Source organism: Tenrec ecaudatus, chromosome 7, assembly GCF_050624435.1.
Source record: "Tenrec ecaudatus isolate mTenEca1 chromosome 7, mTenEca1.hap1, whole genome shotgun sequence".
NCBI classification, from domain to species: Eukaryota; Metazoa; Chordata; class Mammalia; order Afrosoricida; family Tenrecidae; genus Tenrec; species Tenrec ecaudatus.
This window is the reverse complement of record NC_134536.1, coordinates 71,623,144-71,645,676: the sequence shown is the minus strand read 5'-3', so window position 1 is coordinate 71,645,676 and position 22,533 is coordinate 71,623,144.

The following is a 22,533-nucleotide window of genomic DNA, read 5'->3' as shown; positions in this document are numbered from 1 at the left end:
GAATTTACATTTTGAGTTTTCTCTGCTTTCACTTAGATTGAAGCCTTTATCTGTTTTATATGGTCATTGTTTCTGGGTCCTTGTTTGTGGTTTGTCTTGTTTTGTATGTGTCTCAATATAGGGAAGGGAGAGGGTGGATTTATGAAGACTGCATCTGCATTAACGATGGCCTGAGGGCATGGAAGGGGAGGTGGGTAAAATGGGAAGTAAACAGCAGTGGGTACAAGAGAAAAGAAAAGATTCCAAAGTTGATTGTAGCAATGATTGCACACACTTCATGATGTGATTGGACTATTGAATTGTGTGCTATGTTAATTATAGCTAAATAAATAAAACAATACATTGTATTCTATCATTTTCAATGAGTTTTGCATAGTAAACAAAGTTCATATTTATGTAGTCTTATAAAATTTTCATTTACATTTTGATTCTTATAATAAAACTCAAGTGAAATTCAAATAATAAGAAAATTAATTATTGAAAAAGATGTTAGATAAGACTTTGGAATGTATTCTTGAATGTGGAATAGATAAATCAAAAGGAAGAAATAATGAAGTAAAATAGTTGAATAAACGTTTCCAAAAGTAGCTTAAAATGACAAATCAAAGCCTTGTAATGAAATGTGTCCAGACCTAGGTTTAGAAAACCTATAGGGAAAAGCATGCTCAGCATTTGTCAAGTTGAAAGAATTAAAGACAAGTTTAGGCACCAAGATGCAAAAAGTCCTTGAGATTTTATGAGCAAAAATTAAATGATATAGGAGACATCAAAAGAATATAGAAGGAATACACAAGTAATTGTACCTAAAATAATACACCAATGTTCAACCATTTAGGAGGCAGGATATTATGTAGGACCAATGGAATTGCAGGAAGAAGTTCAAGTTGCATAGAGACTGTTGACAACAAGCAAGCCTTCAAGAACTAAAAGAATAAAAATGGAAATGTTTCCCAAATGGATGCAAGTTTCAAGGACTCGCTGGTCTAGCTGCCAAATTTGGGATTGTTGGCCAGCCAACTGGAAGAGGTCCCTAGTTCTTCCCATTCAAAGGAAATGTGATCCAGCATAATGTATATCATCATGATTATTGAACAATTATAGTATTGTTTACAAGTAGAATTATGGTGAAAATAATGTAAAAGTGGCTGTAGCAGTACACCCACAGGTAAATGCAGAAATATATATAGCAAATAGAAGAAGATTACACTGAGTGGTTTCAAATCAGAAATAGTGTTTCAGGGTTCAATCATTTCACCATATTTATTTAATTTGTGTTAACAAAGAATCCTGGGAACTTTATTACATGAAGGAGAACTTGGCATCAGGATTTGAGGAAAACTCATTAATAATCTATGATATACTTTCAAGATGATACAGCTTGCTTGCTGAAATCAAAGAGGACTTGAAGTACTTGCTCATGCAGATCAAAGACTTCAGTATGGGTTATACCTAACATAAAGAAAATAAAGCCCCTAACACCTGGACCAATAAGTGATGTCACGGAGAAATGATTGAAGTTATACATTTTGCTTGGATTGACAATCAAGGGCCATGGGAGTCAAATTCAAGAAATCAAACAAGGTATTACATTGAGAAAATTGCTACAGACAGTTCCTTTACGAGTTCATACGCAAAGATGTCACAGAGCGGACTACAATATAGCTAAATGCTAGTGTTCTCAAGCATCTGTATCATGTGGAAGCCTGACAACGAATGAGGTAGACTGAAGAAGAATCCATGCCTTTCAACTGCCGTGCTGATGAAGAATATTGAATATTCCGTGGACTGCCAGAAGGACAATCACATCCGTCTTAGCAGATGTGTGTGGAGAAGAGAATGTTCCCTTGAAGTCAGAATTGAGAGATTTTTTAATGCTTATATTTGAACATACTTTCAGGAGAGACTAGTCCTTGGAGAAGGACATCGCGCGTGGCAAAATAGAGGGTCAGGGAAAAAGAGGAAGGTCCTTAATAATAAAGATTGACATGGTGGCTGCAACAATGGGGCAAAATTTAGCACTGATGGACCATGCAGGGCAATTGTTTTGTGCTGTTACACATGGAGCTATTCTAGGTCAGAACTGACTTGACAGCATCTATCAACAAGAGCACTGAGCAATAGAGAGCAGAGTGTTAAGTAATGCATATGCAGCCATGATTTGTACAAAGGGATCATAATAATGTGTCCTCTGAGTTTTGTGTTCAAGTGATGAACGCGATCCAATCAAGCCATTAACATGACTCAAATGGAGCTGAATGTCATTTGTTGCGTGCTATAGAATTTTAAGAAAAAATAGTCACTCTGAACTCTTGAAAAGGTCTTAATGACTGTAACCCATGACAACTCTGGGTGACTCGTAATGGCCATTTGGCTTTTGTGGGAATTATAAACTGTCAAGGTCTAAATGTCATGTCTGAATGAGAGAATAAAAAGTGTTTCTTTGTTTCTTTTTTGTCATATTCTTATAATTAGCTAGAGAAATCCCAAAAGTCAGAATGTGAAAGAGTTTAATAACTTGTTTCAGAGAGTATGAACGCCTGTTCCATAGCTTACTTTAGGACTTTTCAGATCTAGTAGTGGACCAAAATCTAGTGTTGATCTTGATGTGATCAAAATAGGTTTTATTGAGGGGAAAGACCCCAGACTGCACATCTGCTACTTACAATTAGAAAATATGTAAACCATATTTTTTAGCTATCTAGTGTGCTATATGGTAGCTTAGAAAAGAGTAACCAAAAAATCAAGCACGTAGCCATGGAATGCCTTCCACCTCATAAGGGCAGTGTAGAAATGCCCCCTGGGTCTCCGAGGCAGCAAATGTCTGACAGAAGCAGAAGCCTCATCTTTCTCCCAGAGAGCAGCTGTCGAGTTCAAACTGCTGCCCTTGTGATTACCCACTCAATGTGTAATCTACTACACATTAAAATTATAAGACTATGTAGAACACATAAACAGACCTCTGCCATCTTATTATTAGACGAGTGTAGCTTTCGTTTTCTGTGGAATTCCTTTCCTCGCATTTGTTCACCTATTCACTCACTATATCCCGAGCTCCTATTGTGTTTATGAGGTCAGACTGTGCTTTTTGGGTATTTTCATGATAATTATTTAGTTGTTTGCTTTTATTTAAGAAAATGGTGTTGTTCAGTGCCATGGAGTCTGTTCTGACCCATAGCACCCCTATGAATAACGGAAGGAAACATTGCCTGGTCCTCACACTTGTTCCTATGCCTGAGTCCACTGTTGGGACCACAGGGCCAATCCATCTCAATGAGGGCCTTCCTCTTTTTCACTGCCCTCCACTTTGTCAGGCATGGTGTCCTTCAGCTCTCCTGGCCATATGTCTAATGTAAAATGAAGTCTTGTCATCCTTGCCTCCTATTAAAAAAAATAGGCTGCCATTTATCACACTGTATACGCTGGTGGAGAATATTGAAAATATTGAAAGTACATTGACTGCCGAAAGAACAAACAATAATCTGTCTCGGAAGAAGTATAAACAAAATGCTCAGGAGAAGCAAGGATGGTGAGACTTTCCCTCATGGTCTTTGGACATGTATCAGGAAGAACGTGCTTGGTAAATAGAGCCATAAAGAGAGAGGCCATCAACGAGGCAGACTGACGGTAAAATAGAGCCAAAAAGAGAGAGGCCATCAACGAGGCAGATTGACGGTAAAATAGAGACAAAAAGAGAAAGGCCATCAGCGAGGCAGATGGACACAGTGGCTGCCAGAATGGGTTCAGACATAAGGACAATTGTGTGGCTGGTGCAGGGCTGGGCGGTGTCCCGTTCTGGGAGTGTAGGGTTGCTATGAGTCAGAATGGGCTCAAGGGCATTGACCAACAACAATGAGCATCTATGACATCTGGTGTTTTCCTAAGAAATTTTACCTCAGATGGTGGGGAGGGGTAAACAGATTAAAGTTTTATCATTGTTTATTATTTTAGTGAGTATTAAGCCTCAGCTGACAGAAAGAGAATATCATATCTACAGTTGGGTTTAGTGAGGACAAGGCCAGAGGATATATGTAATACTTAACATCAAGTCAGAGATGAAACATTACAATAGATTTTAAAATACAGTTAGGTTCAATGAGAGTAAGTGACCTTACCTATCTGGCCCTGAGAATTGAAATACATGATCGAGAGTAAGGTTTTATCTTAGATTTTGTGTAGTTTGGCTACTTTGGGGAAGCAAATAAAATGGATTATTGTCTTTAACTTGGGAAATGGCAATCATACTCTATTATATATCATACATCTCATTACCATCGAGTCAGTTTTAACTCATAGCAACCCCAGAGGACAAAGTAGAACTGCTCTTTGGGGGTTGGTGACTATAATTCTTAAGGGAGGTAAAAAGGCTCATCTCCCACGGGCTCCTTGGTGGATTCCCATACTGACCTTGGGTTAGCAGCCCCACGCCTACCTCACTCCACCACCCTGCTTTCTTATGCTCCAATACAAAAACAGGAAAAAAACCACATATTTCCCTTAGAGATAAAAAATAAAAACCACCTTAAGAGCCTACTGTTTATTCATTTCTTAAAGTAATTGTGTGAACTATTATCAAAATAAAAGATTAATTTTGTTTATATTTTTAAATATTGTGTTGGTTGTTAAGGTAGAGGCAAATGAAACATAAGCTGAGTTTATTTTTTTAATAGAGTAAATAATTTTTCCTAGTACTAAGATAAAAAATAATTGCTAATGTCAGATGGGACTTGGCTGAAGGCAGAGAATATCAGGAAGATGTTTACATGTGTTCAATTGACTATGCAAAGTGTAGATCATAGCAAGCATTGAGAAGAATGGAAAGTCCATAACATATAACTGTGCTCACATGGGTCCAGTATATGGACCAAGAAGCAGGTATACAAACAGAAAATGAAATACTGCTTTCTTAAAATCAACAAGAGTATAAACCAGATTGCATCTTTTCACTATAATTATTCAATCTGTATGATGAGCAAATAATCTGAGAAGGTGAAATATATGAAGAATGGGGTATCAAGAGACTCTACTTAAACACCTACATGGGAAGAGATCAGGTATCAGGCATCAAAGAACAAAAATCATATCATTGTAAATGAGGGTGAGTGTGGAGTGGGGACCCAAAGCCTATCTGTAGGTAATGGGACATCCTGTTATAGAAGGGTCTTGGAGAGGAGATGAGCCAGTCAGGGTGTGCAGTAGCAACAATGAAACATAAAACTCTCATCAATTTTCTCTAATTCTTAAATGCTTCCTCACTCCCACTATCATGATTCCAATTCTATCTTACAAATCTGGCTAGACCAGAGGATGTACACTGGTACAGATAGGAACTGGAAACACAGGGAATCCAGGACGGATAATCCTTTCAGGACTAGTTATGAGAGTGGCGATACTGGAGGGTGGAGGGAAGGTGTGGTAGAAAGGGAGAACTGATTACAAGGATCTACATATAACCTCCTCCCTGGGGGATGTACAACAGAAAAGTGGGTGAAGGGAGGGAGACATCAGACAGAGAAGACATGACAATATAATAATAATTTATAAATTTTCAAGGGTTCATGAGGGATGGGGGAGCGGGAGTGAGGTAGAAAAATGAGGAGCTGATACCTAGGGCTTAAGTGGAGAGCAAATGTTTTAAAAATGATGAGGTCAATGAATGCACAAATGTGCTTGACATAATGTATGTATGTATGCATTGTGATAAGAGTTGTATGAGCCCCCAATAAAATTATTAAAAATTAATAATAGTTTACAAAAACCTGCATGGGATACGAAATGACACAACTTTGCTGACAGGGAGGAGGACTTGAAGCACTTGCAGCATCCAGTATAGATTAAACCTGTGTGTTAGGCAGGGTTCACTAGAGAAACAAAACCAGGACACATGATTTTATATATATCAGCTAATTAGTCCACACAGCAAGATAAAGTTCTTAATTCAACTCACTTTTGTGGGACAGTTAATATATTGAAGATCCTTCCAACTCATTCTGGCCATTGTTCAAAGAAGAAGCAGAAAGAAAAGTGTCTGGTGGGAGGTACAGAGTCTGCTTGCAGGTAAAATGAGCAGAGTCAGCCCTCAGGCAGCAGACACAGCAAGGTGGGGCAGCAGGGAGAGAAGGTGCCAAAGTGTAGCAGAGGCCAGTAGCACGGCAGTCTGGCAGAGCAGGTGATGATGGAGCCTCATGGTGTAGAGAGGCATGGTGTGGGGACACCATCTGCCATGATGCATGGGTTGGCTCCGGCCACAGGTAACAGAGAGCTGCTAACTTAGGCAGAAGAAGAGGCTGGCTTCAAGAGCTATTTCTCTCAGTCGCCCTCCAATCAAGATGTGACCTGATTGACAAGCTGAATTCCATCTACATGTTCCCACAGAAGCCATGTTGGCACACAAAAAATCTATTACAACCCCAATGTGAAGAAAACCAAAATCATCACAAGTGGACCAATAGGTAACATCATGACAAACAGAGAAAAGATTGTGTGGATCCACAATCAGTATTCATGGAAGCAATAGTCTCACACATAAGAAAAATCAGGAATATTGTGTAGTACTGGGTGGTACTTTATTCTGTTGAATATAGGTTTGCTATGTCAGAAGTGACTGACTTGAAAGAACCTAACTACAATAAGATCAAAATATTATATAACTTTAAGTTTAGTTAAACATTGTCCTCGAGGAAAACGTTTAAATAAATTTAAAGTTAAGCAATTCAAAATACTTAATTTTATCTGAAGTGATATTAATAAGACAAAATCTTCCACTAATATCAATGTCAATAAGGTTATTAATTTTAAATGTTTTGTATGATCAAAAGTAGAAGCATACATAACAGCATGCTAACAGCATCAATATTCTAAGCAAAATGCACTGTGATGCTCCCATGATTTTTCCTGGACTGTTCATAACTCTTATGAATTGTAGATGTTATAATAAGGAGATATTTTTTCCTGTTTTAGACAGTGAAAGCATGCTATTGTATATCTTATGATCTCATCAAATGAATCAAAGAATCAATGTGTTTAGTTTTTAAATGTGGATTGTTTACAAGGTATGATTCAAATCCATCATTGTACAAGGCATTTTATTATGTGGACTACATGGTGCAAAATCATATAGAAAATAAGAACTAACAGAAACGATGAGAGAATTTATATTTTTCTGCCTTGGTTTTCCTTTTATCAACAGGTAGTGTGAATACCTGGACAAAATTCAACTGGAATACGAGCTTCCCATGTGGTGTTTGTTACAACGGGCCTAGATAACTAAGACAGTTTGTTTTGCGAGGGTCAAATGGAAAGTGATGCGCTGCTGGAATAAATACTTAGGCATGTGTACATGGCCTTGGGCTTGGTAATGAGAAATGGCTGGAAGGGTTTTGAAGCACTTGATAATAAAAGCCTGCATTGTCTTGAAAGGAATGTTGGTAGAATTGTGGACAAGAAGGCTATTTTAGTAAACGCTAAAAAATAACTGAGGAGAGCTATAAATAGGGTTTTTTTTTAATTTCCATGAATATAATGTTAATAGATATGTAGACCTGAAATGTGTTTCAGGTGAGTTTATACCAAGAAATAATGAAGATGCTATTGTACATTGAAGGAAACAAAATCTTTGTAATAAAGTGATAAAGATGCTTGAATTATTTTAGAATACTTTGTGTAAAGTAGAAATTACAAGAGATGGTTTTGAATATTTCGCCATGGAAATTTCTAGGCAAAATCTTGAAGGTGCTGTCTGGTTTCTCAGTGATGCTTATAATTAATGTAGGGGAAACAAAAGTGAACATAAAGTTGTTTGGTGTTTTTTTTTATGTTAAGAAAGCATTCTTGGAGAGGACATAGCTAAATAATCATTGCTAAAGAGATTAGGCTTGTGACTTATTAATCTAATTACTCATTGTAGCATAAATGCTTCCAATTTTGACTGAAGAGGCTATAATTATATGAAATTAAGGAAAACTGCCAGACTCTTGGAATTATATAGGCAGGAAATAGGCAGTTGGAAAAACTTGATTATAAATCACTGTTACCTATCAAAAAAATGAAAAGATGATTCCTAGAGCAATCCAGAGATCCGTAGGGTTGGAAGCATGAGTTTGGGAGGTAAAGGTGCCATTTCTTTGGTTCCAGAGGGCAGAACCATCACCTTCTTTTCAGAGAAGATGGGACAGCTTCCCCACCTATAGCTATAGACTTGAATAATTAACATCCACAAAAAAAAAAAGAAGGTTTGGGACATTCCCTCGGTTCCCAGGGGTGGGGCCATCACCAAGGGTCTCAGGGTGAGACTGCTACCCAGGGTTTTGAGAGTGGCACCGCTGCCCAGATGGACATAGAGGACAGGGTATTGTTTACAAGCCATGAAGTGCAGTGGAATTGTCCCTCATTTTCAGATTTATTTGGTACATAGGATAGTCTCTTGTCCTACAAATTTTTCTACCTTTTGAGGGCGGAATCTCTTCATTATACTTATATCACCATCATACTTTGGAAGCTGTTCACTTTTATTCTATATTATGTAGGTTGATGGTAGGAGAGAAATTTTGCTCCATTATAGAATACACTAAGCCTCACTTATACCTGATTTGAATTATTTAAAAGATGATATTTGGGGCTTAGAGGTGATGCTGGAATGAGTAAAGACTTTTTTGGGGTACTTCCTTGGAATGAATGTATTTACAGGTGAGAAGGATGCAAATATTGGGTCCAAAGGGCAAATTGTTAAGGAATGAGCTGTGTGCCTCCAAAGGCTGTGTAAACTCCTAAATCCTGTGCCTAGGACTGTTGCCCTATTTAGAAACAGAACATTGGAAGATACTATCATTGAATATAAGGTCATATTGAAATAGACTCAGAGCTTATCCAGAGAGTCTTATGAAAGAGTTAAATAGATACAGCAAGTGAGAAAGAGCAGCCATATGATGATGGAGGTAGACACAGCTACAAGTCAAGGTAGATGCAGCTACACGTCTAGACACTTAAAGAGATGCCTGGAAGTTTCACAAAGTACTTACAAAGAATCAACATGACTAATACCTTGATTTCAATTTTTAGTATACAGAATTATAAAGAATTTTTAAATACATATTTTGTTATATGTATTTTTGTAAATCACAGCTCTAGGAAACTAAAACCATCTCCTTCATATAGTCTGTAGCTGAGTGACGCCAAAATAATAGCAAGCTATCTTTTTGGATTACATTTAAAGAAAAAGCCTAATGAAATGCTGTACATACATATTAGTGTGGTGAATTAAAGTTTTAGTGCGTGTTCCCAGTGCTTCATCAGCTTGTGTTACTAAGCCAAGGCATATGACTCTGTGAATCATAACAAACATTTCAGAACAAGGGAATACTGCATGGTTTTAAAATCATGAAAGGTGTGCGGCGGGGTTGTGTCCTCTCACCATCCTTAGTCAATCTCTATGCTGAGAAGCTGAATTATATGAAGGACAATATCAGGTCAGGATTGAAGGAAGGCTTATTAACAACCTGTGATATGGAAATGACACAAGTGAAAGTGAGGAGCACTTGTTATTCTTAGAGATGAAGATGAAGGATTGTATCCTTCACTATCGATTACAACACAATGTAAAAAAGACCAATTCCTCACAACTAGACCAATAAGTGACATCAAGATAAATGGAGAAAAGATTAAAGTTGTCAAGGATTTTATCTTGCTTGGGTCTACAATCAAGGCTCATGAAAACAGCAGTCAAGAGATCAAGCAATATATTGATTGGGTATATTTGCTGCACGAGTCTAGACTGTTGAAAAATCAAAGAGTTTTCTTTGAGAGTAAAGTGCACCTGACCCACGCCATGGTAATTTCAATTGCTTCATATGCATGTGAGTGCTGGATGGTGAATAAGGAAGGCAGAATAAGAATTGATGCATTTGAATTGTGGTGCTGTTGAAGAATAGTGTCTGCACCTTGGACGACCAGAAGGACAAACAATCTGCCTTGGAAGAAGTTCTGCTAGAGTGCTCCTTACAGACAAAGATGGCGAGGTTTCATTTAACTACTTTGGGCATGTTGTTATGGGGGTGGCGGGGACCAGCCCTAGAGAAGGACATCATGCTTGGTAAAGTAGTGAGCCAGCAAAAAGGAGGAAGGTCCTCAAGGAGATGGATTGACGCTATGGCTTCAACTGTGGATGTAAGACTAGGAACAATTGTGAGAATGGCGCAGGACTGGGAAATATTTCCTTCTGTTGTGCATATGACTGCTCTGGATCAGAACTGACTCACTGACATCTAACTACAACAATGAATTCTCCCTACAACTGCTTGACCACACTATGTTAGATCATATCACGGGAGAATCTTGGGCCAACTTGACATAAAACCAAACTATCACAGGTGAATATATATTTTCAGTGGTTTCCCTGATTACTTGATGTCAGTGTTGTCAGGTGCCTTGGAATCAGTTCTGACTCGCACTGAATCCATGTGCAACACAACAAACACTACCCATCCTGTGTCGCCCTCGCCGCCATTCCTAGAGTGGAGCCCATTATTGCAGCATCTGTGTTCAATCCAACTTGTTAAAGGTCTTTTTCACATTTTTGCTGCCCCACTACTTGAACAAGCATGACATCCTTCTCTAGGGTCTGACCTCTCCAGGTAACATGCTCAATGTATGTGAGACAAAGTCTTGCTATCCTTGGAGCATTCTGGCTGTACTTCTAAGACAGGCTTGTTTGTCCTTTTGACAGCCCATGGTACTTTGAATATTCTTTGTAGCACTATAATTCAAATACATTGATTAATTATTATTATTCAGTGTTCAACTTTCACATGCATATGAGGTTATTTGCACCATAATTGTTAAGTGTGCAAATATTGGCATTTCAGAAGTACCGAAAGAATGATAGGAGACCCTGGGTAACATTAATTTTTAAGACTTAAGATACTAACCCAAAATTTGGTAGTTTGAACCAACTCAGAGGTGCCTTGTGTAAATCAACTATCAGTTCTTTATAATGTGCTTTCTGTGTTGCTGCGTGCTGGAAGTTATGTCACTGGGATTTCAAATGGTTGGGGACACAAGCAAAAGGAAATCCTTGACAACATTAGTATTTCCCCAGTTTACATGGTGTTATCTACTGGTCAGTTATAGACATTTTTTTCCTGTAAATCGAGTTGCAACCCATGATGAAGGGTGTAGTCCTTTATCTGAAGTCTTCCAAGCTTTCAGTAAACAAATTGTGTTATCCGCACACTCCCACTCCGTGCAGGCTTTTAACTAATCCTCCAGTAATCCCATTGTCCTGTTCGTCTTCAGATAATGAAGTTTCTTCAGATAGTAATGTTTGCTTATCATGCAGAGTGAATAAGTATAGTGAAAGGATCCGCTCTTGATGTACACCGTTCCTGGTTTTAAAGAAAGTAGTACTCCATTTTTCTGTTGGTATGATTTCTTCCCATTTCATCCATGTACAGGTTCCACAGGGGCACAGTTATTTTGGAATTCCCATTCTTTTCGAAGTTATCCACAGTTTGTTATGATCGACACAGTCAAATGCCGTTGCATCGTCAATGAAGCACGAGCATATATTGTTCTCATATTCTCTGCATTCAGCCAAGATCCACTGGACTTTGGTAAGGATCTCCCTGCGCTGTGTACTTTTCTGAATTGGACTTGAATCTCTGACAGTACTCTATTGAATTGTTGCATCAATTCTATTCATTTTCAGCAAAATTTTACTTGTGTGTTAAATTAATGATACCATTTCAGTTTCCATCACCCACGTTTGGAATGGGAACAAATGTGAATCTCTTTCAGTCAGTTGGCCAGGTAACTGTCTCACAAATTTCTTGGCACAGATGAGTAAGCACTTTCAGTGCTTCATCAGTTTATTGAAACACTTTATTTATCATTCTCTCCCAAAATTTTATTTTGCTCTAGTATTTGTAAAGCAAATCCAACAATATTATTTTACCTATAAATACTTTCATATCCATTTCTAACAGTGAATACATTCTTAGCATAGTTATAGTGCTATTATCACACCTAACCTAATTAAAAGTTTCTTAATGTCATTTGATATCTACTCTACATTAAATTTCACCTGTGCTTATGAAAGATATAGTTTTATTTTTAGTTTATTCAAATGAGGAATCAAATAGACTTTATATATTGTGTTTGGCTGTTATATCTCTTATGATATAATAGTATTCATCCATCTATTACATTATTGTTCCAACAGTGGTTAGAATATAAATGTTCAATTATATATTTAAGGCAAGAAAAATTCATAGGCACAGATGAGATATAGTCATTTAATACGGCCTTTCTTGTCACAACTCCTTATATGATGTATTATAATAATTCTGGACTCCAATCCTGCGGCTATAGTATCATGCGATCTGCATGGTCAGCAGGTCGAAAGCACCAACAGCTCCTCGGGAGAAAGATGGGGCATTCGACTTCCATAAGCAGTGGCAGTCTAGGAAACCCAGGGGGTGTGGCCATGGGGCAGCACGGACTCAATGGCAGCGAGTTGGGTTTGTGTGGACTCTGTCCTCTGCTAATGGACAGTGGTAGGATGGGAGGAAGGCCTGGGTTTAATAGAGGGTGTGAGCCAAGTAACACCCTTTGTTTCCCTGGAGGTCTCTTAGATTCTACTTTACTGGATTATGTGAAAGACGCCGCCCTGGCTCTCTTTGAGAGGATGGCCTGCAACAAGACAAAACCCCACCTCCATCAAAGTCAAAGGAGGTGCAGGGCACATGCAAGTCTCTGAAATGGAGGAAGGCCGCCTAACCCGAGGCACCGGAGCCTCAGGAGAGGCCCCACAAACAGTGGGGCATTTTCTCCTCATATAACCCCAGACTACAAGACTGTGAGACAGAGTGACAGGTGAACTGACTTCCTGGCCCAGGGAGGCAAAGGCCGAGGAACCACATGACTGAGAAACTGAGGACCAGAGACAGAACTGGCTACCGGCTGAGGAGAAGCACTGCTGTGGACCATTGACTACATTCTTACTGTTCCCTTTGCTGATCCTGATTTGTGGTAAGCAATTAATTTCCCTATTAAATGTCCTTAATTATGAGCATTCTCTGTGAGTTCTGTATGGCTAGTGTGATTAATTACTGAACTCAGCCTAGACATAGAATTCCAGCTGTGTGTGTGGGGTGGGGGTGGGGGGGCTGGAGTGAGGGAGTTAGTGTCAGGGCTTAATTTTGGGTGATGATAACTGATGAGTGATAACTGAGCCTATTTTTGGCATTTTATACATATACTTAATTTTTCTCAAAATCATATGTACATGGTTAAAGTGTAATTTTCCACAGAGATCTCAAAATATTTCTGTCTCTCTTAACATTTCTCTACAGTGAACTATCTGCAGTCCCAAATTTAAGGATCTTTACTTCTGTTGACTCAATATGTTAGACTACATAATATGTATATACTCTTATGTATCAACTTTACACATTTCTCAAAATGGGAAGTAGCTTGAGGATTTTGGTCACTTCTACTATACTCCTAGATTATGTCTTCCTCTTGCAAAGATAGTAATATTACTGTTTTTGTTTTAAAATTTGTTACTTTAAAACCTTGCAATTTCACTTACTTTTCATTGATTTTAGATGGATTTATGAATTTATTTAACTCTCCACAGTAAAAGAAAAGAGTGTAATTTTCCTATATTTTTCTTCTCCTTTCTCATTTCAAGTTCACTTATCCTGAACCTCTCCAATCTAAAGGGGAAAACATCATTTTTTTCTTGAAATAAACTTCAACTTGATTTAAGTGTAAATGCCAGTCCTTCTGGTCAATTGTAGAATATCACCATTAAGACGCTGGAACCAGAGGATGGTGTCTGAAGGAGGATTTTCTCAGTCTACCTCCGGGGCTAATGTCTTTCAGAGCAAGGCCTAGCTTTGTCCCTGGCTTCCTTTTCTCTTCTGAGGAGCTCCAAAACGACTGTGCCAGCACAGACTTTGGTGCACTTGGATTTGTCAGTGGACAGGGGTGTTATCACAGCTGCTCTGGGTTCTTTTAACATTTATGTGATTCAGAGCTTATAGGAGCAGTCTGTTAAGTAGTTAGCTGATGCTTCGCTATTATGGAAGCTTGTTTAAAATTCAATGGAAAAAATAATAATTGGGTTTAGACTGAGGTAAAAAAGTATATTCATGTTTCCTTGTAGGTAAAGAATATCAATGTGGAAATACAAAATCCCATGGTGTCTTAAATCATAATCATACTTTTGTTCTTAACAATAAATAGAAAGTCACATAAGAGAAAGGGTTACAATCTTGAACACTAAGATGATTCGAACACTTCATAAGTTAAAAAAAAGTAGCAAGGAGGAAGTAAAGACAAAAGTTAAATTCCAGAAAGAAGCAACAATTGTTAACACATTAAATTCAAGTACTCATAGATACATGCCAACATGTTTATTCACCACAAAATTGAATTAGAGAAGAAACTGAAATATAGAATATATTGAATATAAAGATGAAATAACAGCATCTCTTATGACAATTAATTCAGCAAGTAAAAAGTATAATGAAGTACTAAAATAAAATACCTAATGTAACCTAGCTGCCTTACCTTGGGAAAGTGAACATGTAGAAATATATTATCTGTGTATCTGAAGTTTTGTGTAATGAAGTATTTTGCTTTCTAGTATAGCAGAAAAAATAAATATCAAGTAACAGTAGCGCAACAATAAGAATAGCCATTAAAAAGAAAAGAAGAAAAACACAATGAAGAAAATACAGTGCTTATGACAGCAGTCCCACACAGAATGTCCTTCTGCTGTGTTTCCGCTCCTCAGTGAATTACTACGTGACATTTCCTGGATTAATGGTAATAATTAAACTTTGTTCTCATTTGTCTTCTAGTTCTAAATTGATAATTGCACTGGAAGCACAGAAAAAGAAGGTAATTAGTATATTTCTCACCAGAAGCTAAAGAAAAACGATTGCATAGAAGATTTTGAATACACTGGTATGTACAATTAAAAATGCCATTTGATTTGGAATATGTGTACATTAGGAGTGTGCAGAACTTTGCTGGTCATTGCAACTTGTCTATGTTTGGGAAAAATATTTATTCCAGTTTGCGATGACATGATTGTATTTACAGAGTAAATAAAAAATAATCCCCACCAAACCATAGAAACCTTTATTAAACAAAAATAAAAATGTGAAACCATTGTGTCTTGACATATATTCCATCTACATTTTACACTTCTGAAGATGGTTTTCCATCTATCTAACCCTTCCCCAAAGTAACTTTGCACTCTTTGATCTACATAGAGTTCAAAAATGCAGTTTCAGAACCCTGTAGGGACTTAAATAATGTTCCTTTGATATATACCTTGAGTGTTGGCAAGATCAGGCTACAGAGTGGACAAGGTCAGGTTTCCCAATGACAGTCCAGTCCCAATGAAATTCTTGTAGGACAGCCCTTGTTTTGCTCAAAAAATTATCATGCTAATTGCAATGGTGGGGGGGGAATTCATCAGTGCAAATTTCCTGATCTTTTCTTACCTATGTGGTTTTAAATTTTCTTAGAAGTTCTCCTTAATAACCCCCACGAACATCCAATGTTCTATGAGAAAAATCTATGATGATTACCACTGTGGGATCCAAAAAATAATCTCAAACCAAACAAAATGCTACCATAACTTTCTGAGCTAACCTTTCTAATTGAATGTAACTGGATCCCTTTAGATGCCACTGTTTTTATGAAACTTTTATTTGAAGGCACCTAATAAGACTAATAGTCTCATTTGGCTCATACTGAGAACATAATTGGAGATGCTGGCCTATGTGAAGAAGAAGGAAGTATCAGGATTGGAGGAAGGCTGATTAACGACCTGAGAAATGCATTTGACACACCTTATTTTCTGAAAGTGAGGGGACTTGAAGTATTTGCTGGTGAAAATCAATGATAGCAGTCTTCCTAAGGAATACAATTCAATGTAAAGAAAATCAAAACCCTCACAACTGGACCAAAATACAACATCATGATAATTGGGGAAAAGATGGATGTTAACAAAGATTTCATTTTTCTTAAAAGCAGCAGTCAGGAAATTAAATAAAACAAACAAATTGCATTGAACAAATGTGCTGCATAAGACCTCTTTTAAAATGTTGGAAAGCAAGAATATCATTTTGTGGACTAAGGTGTGGTGTTTTCAATTGCCTCATATATATTTGAAACTTGGAATATGAATAATGAAAGCAACAGAAGAATTGATGCATTTGAATTAGGGTGTTGACAAAGAATATTTAAAGTACCACGAACTGTGCTTGTTTTGGCAGCACATATACTAAAAGTAGAGTGCCACGAACTTCCAGGAACAAACAAATCTATATTGGAAGAAGTACTGCCAAAATGCTCCATAGAATAGAGAATTATCAAGACTTCATCCCACATACTCTGGACATGTTATCAGGATGGGGCAGTCTATGGAAAAGGACATCATGCTTGGTAAAGGAGATCATCAGCCATAATGAGAAAGTAATTCCATGAGCTAGACTAACACATTGATGCAACAATGGCCTCAATCATAACAACTATTGTGTAGAAGGCACCAGAGTAGGCTGTGTTTCATACTATTATGCATAGGGTCACTATGAGCCAGAATTGACTGGACAGCACCTAAGAATAACAGTGAGATTAAAGTAAGTGTATTACTGAGATAACTTGTCTACAGCTATCCATTAAAGACAGAGATGTGTTTAAACATTTTTTGAGAAAACATTATTGAGTGAGCCATCTATGACCTCCTCTGGCTTCCTTATTGCCATGAGGATGAGGTCAGAGAAGTCTCCATGCTCCACCTTCTTTTCTTACTCTGACACCAACCATTCTTTCCATGAACCTCCGTTGGGTTTGATAATTTGTTGCATTGGCCACATAAAACTTACAGATAATATTCACAATTAGGGGGTTAATTAGGTGAGTTAATGGGTTACCAAAAGGCAGGATTAATAAACAGTAAGGATATAGTCATTGGTCCACAGTAATAGCTCTCTTCAGCCATAAACCAAGTCTTTCTCTGGTCCTCAGCCTCTCAACCAGGTGACCCCTTGGCTTCTACCTGTGTGGACCAAGAAGCTTGCCTGTCACTCTGCCTCACAGTCCCGTAGTGCCAACACCGCTTCTTTGTTTCCTTGACTCAGCCTCTGATTTCAGCCTTTGAGCTCCTTTACTCTGTACCATAATCTGTGTACCACAGTCTCTGTTTCTCATGTTTAGGTCTTCCCCACTTCAGACAGAGACCTCAAATGGGCTCTTCTTCCTGTGGTTTTAGGATTTCTCTCTCTTCCTATCAAGATGGCTCATTCTTATAACCAAGGGAGTGGCAACTAAAACTGAATAATATCCTCTATATGTATAGACCCACCAAATCATTTAGTGGGAGAGAGATGGAGAGAAGAGCAATATTAAGAAACTTTAATCCATTACCATTTTATTTGGAATAACCCCATGTATGTATGAACTGAAACCCTACTATCAAAAATTTTTTTGTGTACACACACACACACGCACATACGGAACTTGTAAAACTTTGTGGAAAGCATATATTATATTTTCATATTATCATCATTTTATTACCAAATTTTTCCAGCCCTTCATATATGTAGAGAATGGCACAGCAGGTTAAGTGTTGGTCTGTTAACTGAAAGATTGGTGGCTTGAATCCACCAAACACACAAAAAAGTAGGCAATATTTTTAAAGATATGCAGCCTGAGGAACCCAATGGAACAGTTCAACTTTATCCTCCCCACTCCACATAGCCCATGAGCACAGGCCCACTCTGCATGTAATTGGCCTACTCAGCACTACCCTTGCTTGCTGCAGTTGTTCCACCCATCCTCCCTAATAGAGTCACCTGTGTTGCTCTCCAAATAGATAGCTGTGGCCATCTAGGGATAGGGTCAACCTCAGTAAGATAGAAACACAACTTGAATATCCAACATAGCTTGCTCCAGATAGTTCTCAGAATCATTCCTACTAGCCTCTATGAAAGAAAACACAGGGCTACTGGACCCCCAGGAAATACTGCCAGGCTCCAACAAAATGCCATGCAGCCAAAAACCCACATCAGCTGCCACTGCAAGAAATCAAGAGAAACAAAACAAAAGTAATGCCAGAAAAGAACCCAAACCTAATGACATACTTAGAAGAAGCAGACTTTGAATCATTACAGAAAGAAATCTTCAGAATGCTACTTAGAGTCATACAGGATATGAGGGTATTGATACAGTAAAATGATGAAGATATAAATAGGATAGAGTTTACTTACTGAGGGGAAATACAAGAATTAAGGGGAGACACAGGAAAATCAAACAAAATGGTGAACGACCTTACCAATAGGCTAGAAGAGGGAGAGAATCATATCAGCGACCTCAAAAGCAGAATTCAACAAATGTGAAAGACAAACAAGATAATCAAAAAAGATGAGGAAAATCTGAGAACAATGTATGATGCAATGAATAGAAACAATATTCAAGTAATTGGGACTCCAAAGCAATACAATAAAAAAAATCAATAGCCAAAATAGTGAGGAGATTCCTGGATGAAAATTTCCCCAATTTAATGAAGGAGAATTAGACAATAATCCAGGAAGCAGCAAGGACACCAATTAGACTGAACATCACAAAAGAACACACCATAACATATAGTAGTCAAATTATCCAACTTTGAGGAAAAGGAGAGAATTAAAGAGCAGCAAGAGAAAAAAAATTCAGTCACCTATTATCATAATCAGGTAAGAGTATGCTCATACTTATCAGCAGAAACCATGAAGAAGTGCAGAGAATGAAGTATCATCATCCAAAAGTTGAAGGAGAATGGGAACCCAAGAATCCTCTATCCCACCAAACTCTCCATCAAAATAGACGAAGATATAAGGGATTTCCCATATCAGGAAAAAAAAATAGAGATTACATAAACACAACAACAACAACCCAGCCCTACCAATATTAATTTCCAATTCACTATGGACAGAAGATAAACATCCACAGAGCACAAGCATGAGACCACTTCACAGTGTAACACTATCTGGATGTCAGCACTCTGAAAACAATGTCCAAGATGTCCTTGACTCAAAGGTGAAAAGAAGGCAAGAACACATAGAATGCTCCCACACATAGACAAACACTGCTAAGGAGGGAGGAAAATACCTATCACAAAAGGTACTAGATGACAGCAAATAATCCACAGACGGATGTAGTAACTTTGAACGTTAATGGTCTCAGTTCCCCCATCAAAAGACAAAGGCTGTCAGACTGGATTAGGAAACCAAACCCAGCAATCTGTTGTCTGCAAGGACATGTCTCAAGTGCGCGCACACATACACACAACAATTTGAGGATCTGGGGATAGCAAAATGTATATCAAGCTAATGGAAATCTAAAAAATGCAGGAGTTGCAATTTTAATCTTTGACAAAATTGATTTCATGGTGTAGCTCCATGTGTCTTGTCCCCAGGACTGTCTTGCAGGGAGTGAGCATGTTATACACCTGCAATGAGCTATTTACCTCCTTAGCACCTCCAAATGAGGTAATGAAGCTTCGATTTGATTGACAGGCAAAACTTCACCCCTTCACTCTTAAGTGCCAAATTGACACCAGATTATGTAACTACCACACTTACATTGCCTTAGATAATTAGCTAGGAACTCCAGGATAGTGTTTAATAAAAGTGGGGACAAGGAGTATCCTTGTCTTATTCTCTTTTTCAGTGGGAGGCAGATGCCCTTTTTAACAAAAGGTGCTGGAAAAACTGGATATCAACCAGCAAAAGAATGAAGCAAGAACCTTACCTCACACCATACACAAGGACAAATTCAAGGTAAATCACAGACCTTGAGGTAAAAACCAAAATAAAGGAAGTATACAAACCCAGAAGAAAGTAAAACAGACAAGTGGGACATACTAAAGATAAACCACTGTGTATATTGAAAGACTTCATCAGAAGATAATAAAAGAGCCCATAGACTGTGAAAAGATATTTAGTAATGACGTATCAGATGAAGGTCTTATTACTAAAATCTACAGAACCCTGTAACCTTTCAACAAGAAAAAAAAAGCTCATTGAAGAGGTAGGCCAAAGACTTGAACAGAAGATTCACAAAGGAGGAAACTCAAATGACCAATAAATATATGAGAAAATGTTCTCGATCATTAGCCATCTGGGAATGCAAATCAAAACAACTATGAGATACCACCTGAAACCATAAGGATAGCCCAATTCAAAAAATCAGAAAGCAACAAATGTTGGAGGGGTGTGATAAGATAGGAACTCTCATTCATTGCTGGTGGTCTTGTAAATACTTTCCACAGGCACTGTAGAAAGTGATTTGTGATACCTAAAACAGATGGAAATAAAATTATTTTATAATCCAGCAATTCCCACTACTGGGTATATACCTAAAAGAAATAAGACACTATCACGACCAGATATCTGCACTCCAATGTTCATTGCTGCACAGTTCACAATCACAAAGAATTGGAAACAGCCTAAATCTGCATCAACATATGAATGGATTAAAAATGATGGTATATAAACACAATGGAGCACTATATATCTGTAAAAATAGTGATGAAAAGATGAATCACCTTGTCCTATAGAAAGAGTTGGAAGATATTATGCTGAGTGAAGTTAGCCAAGCACAAAAGAACAAGTACAACATGAATCTACTGAGGTAAGTTCAAAGAGCTTACCTCAGTACATATCACACAGTTCCTGGGCTGAGAACCAGATACTCTGGCAAGAGCCAGACCCAATCCAATGATGCATAAAAAAAAAAAAGAAGAAGAAGAAAGAAAAAAGATGCAGATAGCACCTCCACTGAAACATCTTTCCCCCTCCTTTCATCTGCTTTATGGCCCACAGAGGGATGGGGCATGAATAAAGTCAGCAATGGGTGGCCAGGTATGTCTCTGGAGAGAGAGAGTGTAGACCTCATTCTGGTGTGCCAATCCTTGTGGGTGACATTCCTGCTTGGAGCTGCTTATTCTCAGAGAGGACAGTATGGCTGGCCCAGCTTGAGACATTGCTACAGCGGACAGCAACGAAGCTACAGCTTGGGGAGTGCAGCCAGTCTGATCTGCCCATATGGGGTAAACCAGGAGGAGAGTGCAACAGACCAGCAAGGGGAGCAAACCCACAAAGTCCCCAAGGAATCTTGATTGTAGATTTCTGACCCAGGTGGGGGAGGGGCAGCACTTGGCACGTCATCTGAACTGGTTGGGGGTTATTAATGAGGGGGCCACAGTCTAAAGGTGTCATGGTGTGTGTGTGGGGGAACCAGACTGCTCCATCTCTGACTGCAGGAAGTGCAATGGGGTCTTGCACGGATGAGCCGCGCCTCTCGGTCATGAATGCTGAAGACCGAAAGAGTACATTCTGGCAGGTAAGTGGGTCTGGGATATGGAAGCCTGACAGAAAAGGAAACTGGACTGATGGGCCTGCTTGATATTTAACAGAAAGATACTCTTCCACTCGGGTCAGTACAGCAGTTAGACTTGGAACTATTGTATGATCTCTCTCTCTCTTTCTTTCTTCTTTCTTTCGCTATCTAAGATAGGCAGGATACGCAATCCCAAAGAGAAAGTGATGGGGCTGGTGGTCCAGTGTGTGTGTGTGTGTGGGGGGGGACATGGGAGTAAAGGAGATGGGGGAGGGGAGCAGTGAGCCAATAACGACAGGGACAGGGGTAAAGCAAAGGATCTAAAATTGATGGTGAGGAAGGTGTAGCATTCTTGATTGTGTTTGATCAATTGAAATGTATCATGAGAGGTGAACAATGGGTATAAATGATAGTGGGATAGGAGGAAAGAAGAAGAAAGTAAAATTTATATATAGGTATAAAAATAGATAAGTACATATGTAAATATATAAACATATAAAGATAAATATATATTTGTGTGTGATAGAATTGATGACTGTGTAAACTCCACTCAAGGGGAAAAAGCAACAGAATTGTAGGTGAATGGCTACATTGGATGACGTAAAATACGGCAATATATATCATATCATTAGGGTTCCTGGGGGGTTGGTTGGGGGAGGGAAGGGATAAAGGGGAGCTTATATTAAAGATTCAAGAAGAAAGAAAATGTTTTGAAACTTATGGTTTAAGCAATTGTACAATTGTGCTTTGTCTAGTTGAATTATGGATTGTTATAATATCTGTAAATTATTAATTAATCATTCAAATTATTAATTAAATAATAAAATAAAATTGAGAAACCCCATATTCATCCAGTGGAGTCCAGTGCAGTGATGTATAGGATCTTTAGAGTAGAACTGCCAGTGATGTGCTTGCTAGAGTTTTGAAGACTGCAATCTTCAGTGTAGCAAACGACCACACCACCTCGCCCAAAGTGAACCAAATGATTAATGGCTGTGGCCTTACCCACTGTGCCAACAGGAATAAAATTTTTATAGTTTTAGTAAGTCTAGAAAGTCGTAGGAAATGGAATAATAAAACAGCATAAATAATTAGAAAAATTATAAAGATGTGGTGTCAAATATTTTGAATATACAATTT